Source organism: Aulonocara stuartgranti, assembly GCF_965226115.1.
Source record: "Aulonocara stuartgranti genome assembly, chromosome: 1".
In the NCBI taxonomy this organism is placed as follows: Eukaryota; Metazoa; Chordata; class Actinopteri; order Cichliformes; family Cichlidae; genus Aulonocara; species Aulonocara stuartgranti.
This window is the reverse complement of record NC_138939.1, coordinates 35,996,191-36,017,738: the sequence shown is the minus strand read 5'-3', so window position 1 is coordinate 36,017,738 and position 21,548 is coordinate 35,996,191. Positions and strand designations below refer to the sequence as shown.

General features: G+C 38.4%; 1 protein-coding gene across 4 annotated transcripts in view; it reads right to left on the bottom strand.

The window, feature by feature from the left end:
• samd4a (sterile alpha motif domain containing 4A) overlaps positions 1-21,548 on the bottom strand; it is a 73,412-nt gene that overhangs the window by 39,007 nt on the left and 12,857 nt on the right. The window contains exon 1 of one of the 4 annotated variants that reach the window (XM_082514299.1): positions 11,324-11,507. The exons of the other annotated variants lie outside the window; for them this stretch is intronic. The gene's annotated coding sequence lies outside the window, so the exon portion shown is untranslated. Of the gene's footprint in view, positions 1-11,323; positions 11,508-21,548 lie in introns of those variants that run through there. 4 annotated transcript variants of the gene reach the window in all.

Below are 21,548 nucleotides of genomic sequence, written 5' to 3'. Positions count from 1 at the left end.
TTGTTGTTATTTAGAGAGCAGGTTTATAAAAATTCTCTCATAATCTATAACCTTTCATTTTTACCTGATAATGAGACATTTAGTAGGATTTAAGGCAGAGCATCCAAAAAAGAGACACCAAATATAAGGTCACTGTCGGGACCTTCACATTTCAAGTTAACAGTAACAGCAAATATGCAGGAGAGACAACTGTTCAGTTTATACCTTTAATTTGGACAGACATCTTTTCATCTAAGATTTGTTCTGAAAACTAAATCTGTGCTCTGTTGCCAAACTCAAATTAACAGAGTTCTGTAGGTGGCAAAAATTTCTCCCAACACAATGGTCAAAAGTTCTTTAGACTTTCCAATCCTGCAATCAATTGTTGACAGAGGAAATCCCACCTCTGCAACCCCTCAGTGACCTGTAGTCGCCACAGAAACACAATAATACCTTAAGGGATGTTTCTACAATAGAAAACAAATAGGCCACTCTCTGAAAGAAAAAAAAAAACAAAAAAAAACAAAAAAAAAAAACTGTCCCTATATCTATTAAAAAGGCTAAAAGACAGGAGTCACGTGGGACCGCCGAGGAAGATGGCTGCTCCTAAAGCCTGTTGATTAATGTTCTGAATTTGGAAACGTACACTTCAGTTGTAGTCATAAAGTGGACACCCCTTGTCGACTTTGAAGTTTTTCAAGGATTACAGCCTTTGAAAAAAAGGCAGGTAATAACAAAGCAAACTTTTTCCAAAGGAGCTACCACGAGGAAGAAGCAAGCTAGCATTAGCCTCGTTCCGGAGCCGCCCGAAAACACACCTGTATCTGATGCCGCCTCTCCAGCAGCAGCGGAGGAAGGTACGGGGAGCGAGAGCTAAAAGGACAAAATTAAGAAAATGAATGCTACTCTTCAGGTCGTAGCTAAAGATGTCACCACTATTAAAGAAGCGACTAAAGAACTAAAAGATTCAGTGGAGGAGATAAAATTGAGGTTAGGAGAGGCGGAACACCGTATATTAGACATGGAAGATGCCAGCATGCTTACTGAGGCAACAGTGGACAAATCTGAGAAAAGGTTGGAGGTGTTGTGGTCAAGAGTGGAGGACCTTGAAAACCGTAGTAGGAGAAACAATGTACAGATTATTGGACTTAAAGGAGGCGTGGAGGAACCCGGGAAAGGGGATAAAAATGTAACAGAGTTTCTGGCCAAAACACTTGAGCTTTATGGAAGTGAATTTGAAATTGAATGTGCGCATTGTTCCCCTGTACCAATGCCAGAATCTAACGAGCCTCCCAGGGCCATACATGTCCGCTTTCTACGTTCATCTGCCACGGAGAAAGTACTACGGGTGGCCAGAGAGAAGCGTGGAATCGACTGGCAAGGCGCCAAGCTTTCCTTCTTTGAAGATGTTACAAGAGAGCTGGCGGAGAAGAGGAAAGCATTCAACCCGGTGAAGAAGCGTCTCCGAGAGCTACAAGTGAAGCATAGGCTGGTGTATCCTGCAACACTTATTTTTACGTGACAAAAGAAAATATTCAAAGACGGAAAGGAGGCTGAGAAATTTCTGCAGGAGTCGACTTAGGAGTGCAGAGCATAATGTAACAAATTGGAGAAATGTGTGTGAATTAAAAAAAAAAAAACTAAGGTAACAAATAAACAATGGGTAGAACGGGGCTGCGGCAGCTGTGCTGCTGTCGGGGACAGTTAACGTGTCTCACGGACCAAGGAAAGTTTAGTGACTCAAGTTAAAGTTAGTTAGGGTTGGGTAGAATGGGAGGGAGGGGTTGCTTAGCAACGTTGTTCTGGGTTGTTATGCAAAGGGTGTTTGTTTTGTTCAGGTTTGTCTTTTTTAAGACAGCTAGTTTGATGGTACCAGATGGGTTTTGTAATATTGAGTGCCTATGTATATATTTGTGTTGTGTTGTAAAGTGCACAGGGAGTGTCCTTCCCCCATTTTTTATTAGAAAGAGATGAGCAGGTATACTAAAATAATATCGTGGAACATAAAAAGATGTGGGGGCCCAATTAAAGGAGGAAGGTTCTGACATAAACATACAGATATAGCGTTTATTCAGGAATCCCACATTGCTGGAGAAGAAGAGGCAAAAAAGTTTAAAAGAGACTGGGTGGGCTCCATTTTTCATAATTCATACTCAAGTAAACAAAATGGTGTTTTGAACCTTATTAATTTAAAATTAAGCTTTGTGTTGTTGAAAAAAATATAATGATAAAGAAGGGCACACTATATGCTTGGAAGCTTTAATCAATGGGGTTTGAATGGTTTTGTGTAATATCTATGCACCTAATAAAGAATAAACCAGATTATTTTTTTTATTTTTTATTTTTTTTCCTCTTCTTCACAGAATTAACAAGATAATAGGTGATCGTGAGGGGCAGGTAATATTGGCCGGAGATATCAACCAGGTGATGGATGGGATAATTGATAAAAGCAAACCCAGGGGTAGGTCTACACCCAGGGACAGACAGGCTATTCAATTGCTGACGGAGGATCTTTGCCTAGTAGACATTTGGAGGTTAGTTAATCCTAGTTCAAGGAAATATACATTTTACTCCAATTGTCATAAAATGTATTCAAGGATAGATTTCGCCTTAATATCAAAATCTTTGGTAGATTCAGTTGTAGATTGTGAGATTGGTGCCATTGCGATTAGTGATCACACCACGGTAGAGTTGTAAATTGATTTAAACACAGAACAAAAAGGATGTTGTTGCAAAACAAAAGTTTTAGTGAGGAATTAACAAAAGATCTTAAAATTTTCTTCAAAATCAATATGGGTTCCACACAAAGTAGCCACAGTTTGGGAAGCGTCTAAAGCATACATAAGAAGAAAGATAATTACATATGCGACAAAAGTTAAGAAAAGTGATTTAGAACGGGAAAAAACTTTAGATAAAGAAATGCATGAAATGGAGAAGGATTTAACAAGACAATACTCAAATGATAAATACCAGACTATCTGTAAATTAAAATACCAGCTGAATGACACTTATAACAAAAAGGTGGAATATGCCGTATTTAGGCTTAAACCAAAATTTTATGAAGGTAGTAAAAAGAATGGTAGACTATTAGCGAGGCAATTGAAGCAGCAAGATAATCATAGATATATTATTTAAGTTCAGAAAGACAGCCAAGTGAAATAAATCTCCTCATCAAAATAAATAAATTTAATTTTCAAATCATTTTATCAAGATTTGTATACTTCTGCTGGTGCACTTAATGAGGAGGAGGTGAAGACATTTTTTTCAGGTCCACAATTATCTACTCTTTCTGACGAACAAAAAACAAGACTGGATGCGCCTATAAATGAAGAAGAGGTCAGAGCTGCAATCTCATCAATGAAAAATGGGAAATCGCCAAGTTTGGATGGCTTCCCGATTGAGTATTATAAGAAATATATTGATATTTTAGCTCCAGTCTTGCATAAAATTGATCTTGAGGCACTAGAAATAGGCTCCTTACAGAGTACATTTAACGATGCACTAATCTCCCTTATTCCTACCAAGGATAGGGATATATCAGACCCAGCAAATTACCGGCCAGTAAGCCTTTTAGGAGTCGATTGCAAAATTTTGACAAAGGTTTTGGCCTTCCGCTTAGATCAAATATTACCAGATATCATCACTTCTTCATCTCATGCACAAAAGCAAATCTAGTCTAGCCCCTGTTGCGGCCTTCTCTCTTGATGCCGAGAAGGCTTTTGGCCGGGTAGAATGGGGCTTCCTTATGCCAACCCATGCAAAGTTTGGGTTTGGGCCTATGATTTTGTAACTGGGTCAAACTGTATATTCAAGCCCAAGGGCAGCAGTTTTGACAAATGGATTGGTGTCAGAGTTTTTCCATCTCACTCACGGGACCCAGCAGGGGTGTTCTTTGTCCCCGCTGCTCTTCACAATATTTCTGGAACCACTGTCCTTAGCTATTCAAGCTAACAGGGATATCAGAGGTGTTCACGCAGGGAGTATGGAGCACAAGTTATTTCTATATGCTAATGACATCTTAGCAGTATTAACGGATCCCATTGAGTCTCTACCAGTGCTACACACATGAGTTGAGTCATTTTCAAGGTTGTCAGGTTATAAGATAAACTGGTACAAATCAGAAGGCATGCCACTATCAGCATCATGTCATTCTAGATACATTACTCCATTCAATTTTAAGTATTTACCTCAAGGTATGAAGTATTTAGGAATATTAAACCCAAAATTAGAGGATATTATGCTTTCAAATATCGAACCTCTCCTCCTAAAGATAAAAACAAATCTGGATAAATGGGGTAAATTGAATCTTACATTATTGGGTAAAATTAATGTGATTAAAATGATGGTGGCCCCACAGTTCAATTATGTTTCCATGATGTTACCTGTAAGAATTCCTTTACACATATTTAATCAATTTGAAAAGCTAATTAAAGATTTTTTATGGAATAACAAGAAGCCAAGAGTGAATATAAAGTAAATGTGGGCTTCTAAAGACACTGGGGGAATGGCCCTTCCAAATGTGAAGTTGTATAATTTAGCATTTGAAATGTCAAGACTGGGAAAACACTGGACAGGATCAGACTGAGCTGAGCTGGATTAAAATCGAACAGGAACTAGTGAGCCCTTTTACACCCTTGGATGTTCTCTCACAGGGCTCAGCTATTAATGGACAAGACTTTCATGATAGCCTAGTGCTCAGGCATTCTAAGGCTGTCTGGGTAGAGGTGCACAAGGTGTGTGGAGCATCTCATTTAAGACAACCTTATACCTCACAACACTGCTGTACAAATTAGGAAAAAAAAAACAAAACAGTGTACCGGAAGGAATCCAAAGTCAAAGGCATACACAGGATAAGTGATCTTTACTCAGGGGGAGTGTTTATGTCATTCGCTGAATTAACACAAAAATATGGTTTGATAAGAGAAAATAATTTTTGGAAATATTTACAAATAAGGGATTGTATTACCAAAGGAAAATTTACTCAAAGCACAAATACGGTGGTGGGATTTTTATAATTGTCCAGAACAGCACATAGAGCAGCTGTTTAACAATCTAAAAAAAGGGGATATGTGAAAACTTGAGGATTATATGGCAGAGAGATTTGAGTTGTGTAATTTCTAAAGAAGATTGGTGTAGAATTTTGTCATTCTCCAATAAATATATGAGAGAGGCCAGAGGTAAATTTACTCAGTACAAATTAATACACAGATGGTACTTAACTCCTTTAAACTTTATAGAATGGGGAATCAGTCCCAATAATATATGCTGGAAATGTAGCTCAGATCCAGGGACATTTATGCATGCTATTTGGGAATGTGGGAAAGTTTATCCCTTTTGGCAAAAAGTATTGGACAAAATAGAAAGGTGGATTGGTTTGACAATACCCTTGTCACCAAGACTGTGCTTATTAGCGGATCGGCCCCTACCTTTTGTGGTTATAAAGGTAGGGGTTCCTCCAGAATATAATAGGTGAGAAGAAAATATGCTGAAAATGGTTTCATATGAAAAGTTCTTGGCTAGGATTAATGATAATATGGAGGGTTCTGACAAATCATGGGCATGTGTTTTTGGCTGAGATTGATGGATTTTATTTTGTCAGGGTAATTATGTTTTGTTAAATTTTATGCTTGCTGTGTTGTATGTTTGTTTAGGCACTCAGTAAAGGAATAACTTAAGAATTCGATTTTATTGTCCCTTTTTTTTTTTGAGTACTGAATGTTAGTAACTATTAAAAATATACCCAAAATGCAAAGGTGAATTAACCATGGGATTGGAAGCAGTCTTTTTTTTTTTTTGGTTTTGTTTGTTTTTTGTTGTTATTTTGTTTGGTTATATGTTAAAAACAAATAAAGACTTCAAGTACAAAAAAAGGCTAAAAGACATATGTTTCCGCAATAAGCCAACATCAGTGTAGTTTAAGACAAATGACAATCAAAACATAAAACCCAGGTGAGACTCCAGTGCCAGAGGGCATAATCACCATCATAATACACTGTCATAATTTAACAAAATAGTAACAACCAGCAGCATATCAAAACTACTAGAAACAGGAACATAGAAAAATATACACAGAACAAATAAAAGCTCTCTCTTGTGTTGTAGGGGTGGGCGATAAACGATATACGATAGAAACGATATAAATTTGGCCAACAATAGAGATTTGAAGTCATCAAGCTGCGCCTGTTTTGGTTGAAAGCATCGCAGCGGCTAAAACCATTATCGTCTGCAAATTATGGTGGGCGACAGTCATAGCAAAGAGATCAAGCACTGTTGAAATATGGGGAAAGCCAAAAACTGCGCTTCCTCCACTTCCGTAACATTGATTCATTAATGCTGAATTCTCTCGCAGCTGCTCTATTCCCATGTTGTTGCAGTATATTAATAACTAACCTTGTATTGTGGATTAATAATCTCAGTTGTTCTCCTGACTGAAGTTTGGCCCGTGTATAGCATCCTGCTATGCGATTGCATTTGTCCCTAACCAACAGAATCCCTCACGTTAACTTTTATCGAGTGGAAAAAAAATTGCTGTTCATCCTCCAGCTTCACTGTGCTAATGTTATGCTACTATAGCTGTGTCGCTAGCAATCACGTAGCACAACATTATATACCAGGTAGTTGAACTTCAGTAACCCTACAAACGGCACTGGTGTTTAGTTTTCTGTCTTCATTTATGTTGGAAGTGGTAGCAGAGCTGTACGTTTTAATTCGTTTCAAAAATCTCTCAGTCAGAACATGGTATGAAATGTTTAGGTGTAAACTAGCGAGCTAACTTCCTGTTTACTTCTAACTCCGTTAAATTTAATAAATTCTGTTTTCATGGATGCATGGATGTAAAACTTAATTGTTACACCCGATAAAGCAGCAAAGCTGATGATTTAATTAAAGACGAAAGAATTTAGATCGTTTTTAACTCTTAGTGTTCATTTGACTTTGGGACCTGAATTGGATGGAGTTTTGGACCCAGATTACTCCGAAGCTTTTCACCAAGGCAGCCGTAATGCTCTGACAATCAATCAAGCAGTGCGGCTTACCAAAGTTGTACTAAAACATTTTTTAACAGATTTCTGCATGCAGAAATCTGTTCGAGGTCAGTAAGCACAACCAGAATTCATACATAAGGCACACTCTCAATTTTTGAGAAAATTAAAGGATTTTAAGTGTGCCTTATAGTGTGGAAAATACGTTATACAGAAGAAAAGAATATACTGTATCGTGATATATATCGTTACCGCACATGCTTGAAATTATATCGTGATATGAATTTTAGGCCATATCGCCCAGCCCTAGTGTGTTGGTCTTTTTGTCATGTAATAAATGTAGGTAAGCCAGTGCTCTCTCTTTTCCATATTCTCCTATCCCGGGCACCCTATACGTTAGTGGTGCAACGGATCAAAAATTTCACGGTTCGGATTGGATCACGGTTTTAGGTCACAGATCGGATCAATTTTTGGATCAGCAAAAAAAAGAATAAAAAGACAAAAATTTAACATTTACTTATTGAAGTATTTTTTGCCTGTTAAAAACATTCAACTCAAGACTCATTCCACGCAATTATTAAAAAAAAAATTATGGTACAATATAGGCCAGTACAGTCTTTGTATCTACCACTCAATTCAATTTTATTTATAAAGCGCCAAATCACAACAACAGTCGCCTCAAGGCGCTTTATATTGTAAGGTAGACCCTACAATAATATATACCGCTCATTATATCGTATTCTGCTGTGATATAATGAGCTGTCACGGTCACGTAGCTTTCCGTTGCCCTGGAGGTCCACCCATTTGTAGTAGTTAGGGCAACAGAAGATGCCTGGGACAGTTCAGCCACAACTTAAAGCTAAACACCCCAATAGCTTTTGTAATAGCTTTAGCCCGGTCGGATTGGGGAGCAAAGGGCTGCTTAAATACCACAAACTCCTCTGCTCCTCCACTTGGACCGCTAGCGCTGGCCATAACTATCGCTTGACAGACCCACCACGCGCACCATACGCATACTTTTTTTTCTCCCTTCTTTTTCGAATCTTCAGATCACGTGCGTGCCGAACCGTGGAGTGGGATCGGTTCGGATTACGGATCAACCGTGATCCATTGCACCACTACTATATGTCCTTTCAAGTTTTGAAGCCGAGTGCACTATCACTCTTTATTCTAAAAATTAATACAATGTTTTCAACAGCAGGAGAACTGCTGTGTGTGAATTACCTAATGTTTTGGTAGATCACCATCAGTATTCTAATCTATCAAAAATGAATGACTCTTCAGATTTTTCTGTTCCACTCATCAGACCAACCCCACCCACACTCTCTCTTTGCATCTGTGAGCAAAGCTGGCCCCACTCACTCACAAGTGCTTGATTTAGTGATCTGGGTTTCAGATGCCTTTAGTAAGGAGATCAGCTAATGTGAATGGATGCCATGAATGGAAATAAATACTGCACCAGACCAAACTGTCTAGAAACAGACAGCCTACACTTCGAGTAAGACAGCTAAGGGGGAGGAGGTAGGGTAAGAGGGAGGCAGAAACTTGGGATGGGGTGGGGGGATAGATGGAAGGAATGAGAGTGAGGTGTGTGAAGGGAGCCTTGGAGTTACTCCACTCTGCTCCAAGGATGATGTAATTTTTCATTCCTATGAATGAGACAAGCCTTACTCCATCTGGGAACAGGAATTGTTCCATGATTAAAACTCAGTTATATCCAAATGACTGGAAAACATTAAGATGTAAAGCAGAAATCCTGAATACTTTGGTTAAACTTACAGAAGTAGTGGTGCATAGCTAGCTTAAAAAGTAATCATTACATAAATGTAATCTTTTGTCAAATATTTGAACTGACTCGGGCAGACTAAGAGAACCATCAAAATTTACATAACGAGTCCATAACAAGGCCTGACTAAGCAATACTAACCACCAGCAAGTAAAATGTGTCAAACAAACATGTCAAAGACAAATCAAAAATACTACATTGTTAGAGTAATTTTGTTTGAGATTAAAAATGATGTACATGCTTCTTTTACCATGCATCCCTTCACAACACAAAAAGCTTCCTGTTCTCCCACAAACTACAATATAAAGACAAAACAAAACACTGAAAAACATCTGTATATAAAGAAGAAGATTTTACATCATTCAAATGTTTGGAAGAATGTTGATATAACTATATGAACCCGCTTCCAATGCAGATGACTACACCTAGAATGAGTTTTACATCAGCAATGAATGGATGCCACTAACACATACATACTGTCAGATCGATTCACTAGCCAGAAGCTTGGTGTGTGTGTGTGTGTGTGTTTTTGTGTTCCATGGCTAAAGAAGGAGACAAACACTGAGCAAAGCTTGGAAAACTTAACACCATGAAATCAGGATCCCACTTCAAGCTTACTGGGCAATTACTCCAAGGTTAAAAGGTCAAGAGGTCAGTTCCTCCCACAGTGAATCCACGCTCTCTCACCACATGAGTCATTATAGAGTCACTGAGAGCTTCACTGGAACTATGACGAACTTCTTCACCTCTACAAACACACCTCAGACACCTGTTTCTGTAAATAGATGCAAGGGAGCTCCATGAATAACAACCTACTGTGTGTGTGTGTGTGTGTGTGTGTGTGTGTGTGTGTGTGTGTGTGTGTGTGTGTGTGTGTGTGTGTGTGTGTGTAGCCAAAATAAAAATGTGAGAGGCGTGAGACAATCAGAATGAGACAACCAATAAAAACAACACAAAACAAAATGATAGAAGCGCATTGTGTCATTTTAAATGAGACATAGGTATGTTAGCTTTGCTCCTATACTAGTAGGCACAGTCGTGGGCATGCTGGGAGATGATGAATCATTGCGAAGAAATGCTGAAAAAGAAAGTCAGACACAAACACACAGGGAAAGCTCAGAGGGAGAGAGGCTGACACAGCATTTCCCAGATGTGAACAATGTGAACTCTGTGTGCCATCCCTGCCCTGGCACTGCCCTCTGACACCCTCTCTGGCAACAAGACAAAGGTGCTGCTTTCAACACAGCCCTGCTTCATAGTATAATTTCTCCACTGTCAACCTCATATCAAACTGCCCACCTTTCTCCCACAACACAGACACTGTGCTGGCACAGGAGGTACAACAGATACACAGAAAGGAAAAACAGGAGATCACTGTAACAAGAGCACAGTCTACATACGCAACACCAGTTTTTATTTATTAGCCTGCAATCACATTCTTGTTATTACATAAAAATCGTTAGTAATCATGCCACAAAGAAGTTGTTCCCATTCACAATATAGTACGTGAAGTTCTTGGTGATCCTGCTAGTAGGGCTGCTCGATTATGGCAAAAATGCTAATCACGATTATTTTCACTGAAATTGAGATCGCGATTATTTGATGATATTTATTTAACCCTTTAAGACCTACTATAGAACCAAGTCCGCCAGAGCTTATATTATTTTTTTTACATGTTGTAGTGCCGTTTGTGGGAGCATTTCAATTTGCTATGCAACTGTTATAGCCCATATTTTAATAATATGTATGCATTAAGTCCATAGTAACTACATTAATTGCAAAAAAGTGCAATAAACTACAAAAAAATTGAAAATCGTTTTTGTTTTTTGTTTTTTTACATATATTTCTACTTGGAGAAATTTAAGAGGTTTATCCCTCAAAACTTTAAATACAAAAAAGTTGCAAAAAATAGTTTACAACAACAGGAAATTTATTTTGAGTGTCTTCATAGTTTTATTTTGGAGATACACCAATTTTTATATACTGCAGGAAAAACGAAAAAACAATCCTATGATGCAAATTTGCAAAGAAAACAGCAGGTGCATCAAAATAAACTATTTCCAGCAGTGCAATTTGAGTTCTAAGCTCCCAGAAACTATTCAGAAAGGTCAAACATGACCAGTATAGGCTTTTAAGGCCTACAAGTAAAAAACTACAAATTTCCGCGAAAATGACGTCACTTCCGGTTTCGGGCAGGAAATGGCGGACATGCGACAGTTCGAGCTGACGTCTTTTTCACTGTGGGAAGTGTTACGAACAGCTGATCGGATCGGCAAAGCGTGTTTCTGGAATATTGTGTTTTTGTTCCTGCAAGAGCTTTTAATGCAATATTTGCAAAGCTTTATGTGGAAGGAAACCGTGACCGAGGACAAGCTGATGGCATCAGATGTAAGTACAATTCCTCCGGTTTCATATGCAAAACAAATTATTGCGCTAGCTTACACGGTTCCGGTTCTACAGGGATTTAAAAATAGTTACACAACACGGAGCGTGCTGCTCTGACCGGCTTTAAAGGGTTAACAATGACTTTAAAAAAATAATATAAAATAGTGTGCAAAACCACTGAAGTTTTTTTTACCTCTCTTTTCAATCAGCGGCAGTCACTCTCCTCTCCAAATAACTTCTGCTTAGCTTTCCGAGCTTCCCTCGGGTCCTCTTAATCAGCGGTCTCCAACCTTTTTTGCGCCACGGACCGGTTTATGCCCGACAATATTTTCACGGACCGGCCTTTAAGGTGTCGCGGATAAATGAGGGAGGGGCTAATAATCGGCTCGGTCATTTTTAATGATTGTTGAAAGCCCAGATCGTAATCGTGATTAAAATTCGATTAATTGAGCAGCCCTACCTGCTAGTGTTTTTTTTAAATATGGCGGAACATGAAGACATTTGGCTGTCTTCATGTTTTAATGTGGCTGTTCCACCATATTTAAAGAATGGTAAACGAACAATAACCAGCAAATCGAAAGGCTGGAACCTGCATAAAAAATAAAGCAGTTTGGAGTAAGGGGTGTGACTCATTTTTTCCCCAAACATCTCCCTCAGCAAAGTCTATCAATACAACACTGTCCAGCTACAGCACAAATCTGAATGCAACAAGTTCTCTCTTGTTCTGAGAAGACTGTTCAACTCCAATTCTGTGAGCAAATGTATCCACTTCAGAAACTTAAAGCCCCTTTTCACAAAATAAGACATGAACATGTTTCTCAACACAGCCACAGCCCTGGAAAACCCCACAGTAACACAAGAAAAAAAAATCTTTGTGGAAAAGCAGAGCAGTCTCTTGTAGACATTTTAAATACAGACTGGCCTTTTAGAGAGATTTCAGTCTATTTAAATTGCACATTTTAACCAATGAAACATGAATCAGAATCAGAATGGGTTTTATTGCTATGACATTTATTTGTTAATAATTAATCAAATTAATTAACCACTTATCCCACTCAAGATGTATTCGTTTCTTCTTTAGATAAATGCATGTCAGCCTATTCAATAGGGATGGGAATTAAGAACCAGTTCTTGTAGAAAACCGATTCCCAGTAGTCCAATTCCTTGGAATTGTTAGTCTGCCTGCCTTATCAATCCCGCTTATCAGTTCTTGCACTCGCACTACAATCAGCTGATTTTAGTTTGCGTGTCAGAGAAGGAAAATAGTGACAGTCTAGAGAATGGATATGGGCATTTATTTTTATCGCACAAATGGACGAGATAAATGGTAAAGCGGAAAACTGCATCCAGGACAGAAACAACCGCATTATGCTGCTAACATAGCTTCGGTTCAGTTTGTCCAAATTAAAGGTATAAAACTGAACATCTGCACTACAAGTTTCAGCCCAGTGACTGAGTAGTTCACTACAGGATTCTAATCACTGACAAATAGGAAGGTAGTATTGGCTCATTACTTTGAGATGCACAGTTTTTCTGCTCTAAAAGAAAAGAAAATAACACTTCAAACAGCCAGGATAGCAAAAACAACTACAGGAAGTCAGCTCAATTAATACCAATAAAACTGGCTCTCCTGGAAAGGGGAGTTTAACTCTGACCCTAGGCTGGACACAGTGTGTCCTCTTCACAACCAACTTTGATCACAAGACACAGGCAACAGTGATGGAAACAATGTGATTGATTTAGCTCATTTGTTACACATTGGTTATGTGCAAACACTCCCCCAATGAGCACGAACACACACACACACACACACACACGAAGGCACATGATTCCACTCATTCTAAATATAGATGGGTCAACAGCATACAAAGCCACAACGAGGCAGCTAGCACAACAGATAAGCCTATATTAGTGGTTAGTAAAGGGACACAAAATCCCAATCATCCTTACAATGACACCAGCTTTGAATTTGTGCATTAACGGTGAGGAAAGGGAGGAAAAGAACATTGTGTATGAGTTGGTGGGTGTCTGATGATTTCTGTAATAAAAAGAGTGAGGTTTTAAATTAAAATTAGGATTACATTTAGGATGGAATGATAACACAGATACAGCTGATGTGTAAGCAATTAGGCTAGGGAATGCATCTAGTTTAAGAAAAATCCTACAAGCCTCACATTGTTAAAGACTTTATCTGCGAGTTTGGCCTCTAAACTCCATCCTGTGCTTCTCCTGTTAGCAAAACAAACACAAGACTGGTTCACTTTGTCCCATTTCTGACAGCTTGCTATAGCTGCTGTTGATCCAACACGTAGTCTTGTTCGTCATGTTTCCTTAACCAACCAAGAGGACAACAAACAAGAGAGAGCTTACCAACAATAAAAAGAACAGGACTTAACTAGGAAAGGACCTACCAACAGGGCTAAAAACGAAACAATGGAAGAGACAAAAGATGGGAGGAGACAGAAATGTTTGAGTGAAAAGTCCTAGAGTAACTTTTTAAACCACAGACACATGAAAAAATTAAATCCTGGACAGAAAACAACACATATGGATTCACAAAAATTTCGGTGTCCAGGGAAATAATCTGTATAAAACGCAGTCTTGAGAAAGGATCTAGTGGGGGTGACTTAAGGAGAATGATGTTAAGAAAGGCTGAGTAGTAGATATTGGAAGTAAGGGGTGGTGGGTATTGAGGAAAAGTTCCTACTCCTGCTTTCCGGGTGGATTCTCCAGCTCAGCAGTGGGGAATGTGCTGGCATACCACAGGGCTTGCTGCTGAAGAATGCAGCAATTTCTAATGGATCCAAGTTCTCTCTCTTACAAACAGACATGCAGACCGAGCCCCAGACCTCTCCCTACTCACACCAAAGCTTCCACTTTCTAGTCACTCGCAATATCACCATGTCCAGTCATTTACACAAAAAACCTACATAAGATATGGTCAGCACTACCACTACAGTACATGACAAAATCATAACTATGACACTTCACCGTGCTTCAGCACCAAAGCACATACAAGCATAAACAATGGGATTTTTGAAATACCAAGTGTCTACAAAAAATATACAAACACATTAAAGTACTCGTGTCCCTGTATACTTTCAGTGAAGCACAAAAATATGTATGAAATTCAATTAAAAAGCAATTATTCTCAATCTTAAAATAATGACAGGGTATGTCTATTAACACAAGTACAACCTAACCATAACCCAATTGTAACCCTGACAGTAAAACCAGATTTTGAGTCTCAAAAATGCCTTCAGACTCGTGGGGACTGGGATTTAGGTGCCAATAAGGGCTGTTGGTTCCCACAAGTATAATAAACTTCCAATTTTTGGTCCCCACCACACACACACTAATGTGTCTTCTTTTCTTTTTCTATATATAAAATGAGTGAAAAAGCAGCCAAAGACCTTAAGAAATCCTGGAGAACTATCAATCAAGACCACTTTAAAAATGACAAGAAAATGCTCCTTGGAAGCAAAATACAAAGAATTTGCTCAAGACATAAACACAGTACTGTATGCATTTATTTTCTTTTAAATTATAGAACTGACTCCCGCTATTATATTTCTAAATTGTATCATTGATGCCCCGGCAATATTGCTCACCTAAAATTAATGCAAATAAAGCAAAGTGAATTGCATGAGAGAGAGAGCGCATGTTGTGACAAAAAGGCAGGCAAGCTCCCAAATCCTAAATCCAGACAGGATACGGGGAAAGAAAAGGAAGAGGGTGACAAATAGAGCACCAAGCTACCCAACCTGGTAACTGTGATAAACATCATGCCAAGTGCTGTACAACAACAGACAAGGAGACTACACAAAGAACATCCTGACACGTCAGTGACTTTCAAGCTAAAAGCAAGAAATCTTTCAAGAAGAATTTTTGGAAAGTCTGCGCAAGATACACTTTGTTCACACAGAGTAATTCACCAGCGAGCATCATGTGAGAATGTTTATATGATCAAAGGGGTGAGAGAAACAAAAGAACTGAGTGCAAATTTTTAAAAAAAGCTAGAACTAGGGATAAGTCAGGGGTTAGCCTGACCTACTGACATATATATGAATAAGGGCATCAGAGGAGGCATCCTCTTACTGCAGTACCCACAATGGCTTTCCCAAAGGAAAAGCCAAAAGGAAAGCCTCACAGACCACATTTATGATCTATTACAGATTTTAAATCAACAGTAGGAAAAAACATCTTCCAGCTTTTAAAACTAATGATATGGTGAACTTTTTGCGGCCAAACTACCACTGAAAGGCTGGTGTATATGGATAAAGCTGCACCTGACAGCACACAGACTGATGCCATGGTTCAGGATAATCACTTATGGTTCAACTTCAGAACTGAAACCTAACAAGTCCACTGCTGAAACTGAGGAAGAAGAGAGAAGAGCTATCCCTGTCCGTCTAAATATCATCATCATCATTTATTTATATAGCACTTTAAAAACACACAAGGCTGACCAAAGTGCTGAACAATAGAAACATAATAGATACCATAAGAATAATAAATACGATAAAATATTAAACATAGCGAAAACAATAAAATAAAAGTAAATACAAGTCAGTTAACCACTGAGTCAAAAGCCAGTGAATAAAAATGCGTTTTCAATCTGGATTTAAAAACCAGCACTGATGTCGATTGCCTAATGTGAAGAGGAAGATTATTCCAAAGCTTAGGAGCCATAATAGAGAACACTCCGTCTCCTCTCAGTTTCAGCTGTGATTTGGGGACTAAATAATTGCTGCGCCTGACACGTAAGGCTCAATGAGAGGAAACAGGCAGTCAAACTGTCAGGAAACCAGTCGGCAGGTGATTTACACCGCTCTCACTGCTGACTCTCGCTTGCATACATGCTCCTCTGACCTGGGTATTTGAACAATAGACTGCTTTACAAAAAAAAAAAAAAAAAAAAAAAAAAAAAAAAAAACACATGACTGACATGCATCCGCTCCATGTTAACATGCAGCCTGGTTTCCATCAATCAGACACAAAAGGAGTGTTGGTTACTGTCAGCTTGGGCATTCTGCATTACGTCTGCAATCCACGAGTGAATAGATGGTCTAACACTGTAAAAAGCAGTGATTACACACTATATTTAAATTGATGTAAGAAAAAAAACAGCAGATTTTTTTCCATTTACAAATAAAGACTGGTGATGAAATGATGACAAATGCATACTAAAGGATTTTAAAAAAAACTAACAAAAATTAAAAAATTTCTAAATTAAATTTTCCCTAAAAAAATAAGACTAATAAAAACAATAACAATAATTACACAGGCTAACTCTAGAAAACAGACCACAAGAAATACTTAGAGCTCCTGTCTTCAGATCACACAGGTCACTATTCCTGAATGAAAGATTATTCTCTCCCTCCAATGTGCTTCAACAATCAGAGAAAGAAGCTGTGACAGGTTCCTGTAACTCACAATAGAACAGGAAGAGCATCACCTTTGTAGCAGTCTTAAATTGACACAGCCAGGACACCTGGTCAAATTATAGAACATAATACAAAGCACTGCTCTCATCTGGTTATCACATAGCACATTGTGTGCGAGTCTCTGTGTGTGTATTCACTACCACTGGAGTGCAGTAAGTGTAAAGTATGTCTTTTCCTCTCTGGTGCTTATTTATTTATACTGCTTAATGTTTTAAACAGTAGCTGATGTGAGTATGGGTGTATGTGCTTAAAGCGGGAAGCACCTGCCCGACTGTTGGTGTGTGTTTGCGTTTGTGCATGTGTCTGTGTGGGCGTGTGTGCGCTGTGACTCCTTTCCTCGGAAAAAGGAAAAGCATCATTGTGATTACTTCAGATGCAGACATCCTGCTTCATCGGCTTAATCAGAGAAGAGCAAAGCTCACATTGTCTGACATTATTTCACAGTCACGCTGACCCTCAATTAAAAAGTGTGCCAAGTAAAGAAAACCAAGTGGTGGCAGGACTGTAAGGTGCTCCTCGACCTCATTACAAGTTCAATTTATTCTTTATTCGGACAATTATTTTGGTAAAGACTAGTTTGTGATGATTTCTGTCCCCAGCAGTGGGGGAAATTTGGAAATAGAACGGCTGCTGTATGAATGGGAGACAATTCCTTGCCATCCTTTACTCCAACCCCCCTCCATTCACACTTCCTCTCAAGTCTTGCCCAACATGTATTAATTGGATATAGGTCTGGAGGAAGCAGGCTGGCGGCTGAAAGCAGGGCAAGTGATTTTTTAGTCTACCTGTAGATGTGTACGTAGCACTACAGTGTTGGGGAGGCTCTGAATGTGGCAGCCGCAGCTATGCTGGGAATGTGAGCCTCTGCTCTGCCAGGACTGGACTGGAGAAGCCCACAACTCTATTTAAGGAAATGGCAGTGAGGGGCCCATCAGCCGCTCTCTTTGCCTCTTCGTTTCTGTCTTTTCCGCTGGTCAATGCCACATTTCTTTCCTTATACAATTATTTTCCTTTGTGCAAGAAAGGTTTGTATGCATACCTACTTGGAAGAAGTAGCACACATTTACACACACGCAGACAAGTGTATGTACCAACCACTCACTGGTGGTGTGGTTTGGGTAATTGTTTCCGGTACATTTGTGACCTTAATAGGGATGCAGCTTTGTAAAGTGCTTTAGTGCTGTGGTCTGTTAAACAACAGTGTACTTGCAGAGGGGGAAAAAAGCCACCAGTTAAAGAAAGGTATTAAAGCTTAAAGGTTCTAAGCTGCAGTCACTGAAGGCAAAACTGAATGCACAGAAAACCTCAAACAAGCAGCAGGTGATAGTGGCTGCAGTAAAGCAAAGTATCTCAAGGGAAGAAGCCCAACATTTAGTGAGGTCCATGGGTTGTAGACTTCAGTTGGTGATTGATTTTCCTTTAAGTATTTTAAACAATCCTGATGTTTAAAATTGGCAGTTTGTTCAATTACTTCTAAACCTTTGAAAATGGGGCACTGTGCATGAAAATGCTAAACATTTATTGGAAAACCCATGTGAAAACTTAAAGTTTGCACTTTCTTTGGATACTATTTAGCATTCTGCCCTCAGGTTTATTGCTGACAACATATATTACAATCATCTTTGCATTTTATATGGAAAAGTTGTGTTGTATTCACTTGGTTGAAATATCAAAGGATGAGCACAGGTATAATTAACGTCACTGAAGGCTCAATTCCATTTAAATGACTCAGATCCAAGGTTTTATACTTGATGCACTGGATTGCTGGAGTGCCTTCCTGGGCTACGCAGTGGGACAGGACCATTATTAATGAAGCCGTTTCAAAAGGTTTTTCCTATTAGGATGAGTCAAAGTGAGTTTACCGTGACACCTGGACTGAGGTTGCAAATCTGGGAGATACAGCTTCCTGGAGGAATCTGGTTTGGGTGAGGTCATTTCCACCCACCAGAGACTTAAAAAGTCCTGTTGTATGGCCGTCACAGCAACTGTTGCCATGGTGGGCTCTCATGGCGACGGATTCTGCTGATGTCACTCAGTCTTTCGCAGCCAACGGTGTGTCAACTAATTCAAAATAAATGGTTCAGCCGGCGGCGCCTTGCTGTGTCTCCACTGTCATCGTCCATTCATGTGAGGACAGAAAGGACAATCAGAGACACAGCTGAGACCGGAGTGGAGTAACACACTCAACTGCCCCTGGCTAGAAAACTAAAAATGTCTCTGGCAGCAATCACATATTAAGTTGTCTATGCCTTTCATTAATGCTGTTTTATGAGTAAGAGGAATTATTATGTTAACCCCCCCCCCCCAAAAAAAAAAAAACCTCTCAATCTAATGCTTATATCACAATGCTTACATTGCCTCATCACACATCTTTTTTTTTTTTTCCCCTGCGGTAATAATTTGTCAAACACCACTTGACACCACATTGATTCACACACTGTGTATAGGTTTAAATTACTTATCTGGTACAAATAGAAAATTCGAAAAGTTCAAACTGTAAATAGACTGAAACCACTTAAGGTTTGCCAATCTAACAGATGAACTCTAAACAATAACCTTTTTCCTCATAGTAGTGCATCTCTTAAGTTTGCAAGGTTGGATTACCTTTGCCATACATGAGATTGCTGCTTGCTGAGTACTATGTCTGCAATGAACAGACATAGTAATCAAATTTTGCCATTGTACTTTAATGAATTCAGTTTGAGGAGTCACAAGGACGTGAGTCAATATACACACAAGTACAAAGCAATCTGACTACACGTAAAACTATCTTATAAATCTGACTATCTTATACATCTGACCCACGTTAACTCATGGACTGAACATACACACACACACACACACACACACACACAATGGACAACTGTACCCTCAAACACACAATAATAACATTGAGTGAACCACCACTCACAACCACTAGCACTTTATATAGCCTCTGTAGAAATTATCCACACCCTCACTTACCTTAACTGCACTACTGTATAGCCCTGTGTAAACAATCATTCTGTACATACGATAATTTTTAACCCTACAACTGTTTACAACTTGCATAGTTCCCATTTCTGTATAGCTGTATATCTCAGATTCCTGTAAAGTTATTTATTTCATATTCTGTATAGTTTTTCATATTTATATCCTGTCCATATCCTGTACATAGCTTGTACTCACTACAGCCTGTACATACTTATAGTTATAGAATATTCACAACATACTTCATACCGTGTACATTATAACATAGACCCATTTCTGTAATATACTTACATATCTATATTATTGCTAATATATATTGTAATATATCTATATCACTAAGCACTTCTGGATGGATGCAAACTGCATTTCGTTGCCCTGTACCTGTGCAATGACAATAAAGTTGAATTCTATTCTATTCTATTCTAAATGTGTATACTTAAACCTGCATACAATGATTATTTCTGCACAATTTATTAGTGCAAGAACTGGTAAATCTAAGTTTTGGAGTAGAGCAGTGATGAGCTGTTCTTTTATTTAGAAAAAGAAACACCTGCTTTATTTCAAATAAATAAATAAATATTCTCTATCTAGTATGTACTGCTTTGATAAGGTTAATTAAACCTTCCAAAGTCAAGAGATATGATTCCTTGACTAATCTAAGAATATTTTTTCCTCTGAAATATAACCCTTTAATCTCAGAGAATATTACATGTCTAAAGAAGTACTGATGCAGTATTTTTCTTTAGGTGTTTTTGTAAGCATCAACAAGAGTTGCTACATTTTAGGGCATGAATGAATTTATCTGAATCTATACCTTTTGTTTTTAACAGGAAAGAAAGTTCAGATGTTTCTAAGGAGAGTAAGAAACTTAACAACTAGAGCTACAACTGCTGTTAAAATGTAGAGTGAATTAACTGCACATATACCTTATACAAACACCTTGTAATTATTAGATAAACTAGTTAATACAGTGGGACAGTGTACAGTCTAAAAGCCAGTCAGTACACTTGAGACTGGGTGGCTCCCAACCTTAAACAGCCTCCATTAGAGCAGGGCGATATGACCAAAAATATTTATCACGATATACATTTTGCTACTAAAAGTAGATGACTTTCATTGCCCCTGTTGTCATTTGTGCCCTTGATGTTGGAATGCTTTCAGACATGTTTTGTTGGATGCGCTAACAAATTGACTGAGTGATTGATTGTTTGAGTGATATATCAACTAGGTCGTATGTTGAGTGTCTGTATGGGGCCTTAGGCCTGGATTGCTTGGGCGTATTTACTGTATGAGAATACTGTATTTTATATGTATTTCTATCTATTATAGTTTTTAAGTATTTATCTTTCGTGATGTTGCACTGACCGGAGACATCTTTCAATTTTATTGTACTTGTGACAATGACAATAAAGAATATTCATTCATATTCATTCATATTCACATTTGAAAATTTGGGATAACGATATAACTGACGATATAATTGACACTAGACAAAATACTTTACAACTCCATAACTTTATTACTGCAAAAAAAAAAAAAAAAACCAAACCCCAAAACATCAATGTATTTTCACTTAAACAAGCAGCTGTTTATGTGCATTAAAGTTATATAAAAATTTAACAGTGCAAATTCCTTGCTGACAGTTTAACCAAAAGGCATTTCCAGTGGAAATTGGCCGACATATCCTCAGCATAACCATGTATAATATCCACAAAACTCAAAAGAGGTTATACACACACAATACGGTAATATTATGTTGAAGCACAGTACGTATCACTCCGCGAGGCTCCTGCCTACGATAGCCGTAATGCTCCCACAATCCATCAAGCGGTGCGGCTTCGTAGCTTAGCAAAGTCGTACTAAAACATTTGAAAGATTTTCAAGCGCCATGTACCACATAAAACCGTTTCAAGGTCAGTAAACACAACCAGAATTCATACATAAGGCACACGGGATTATAAGGGGCACTGTCGATTTTCAGAAAAATCAAAGCACTGATTT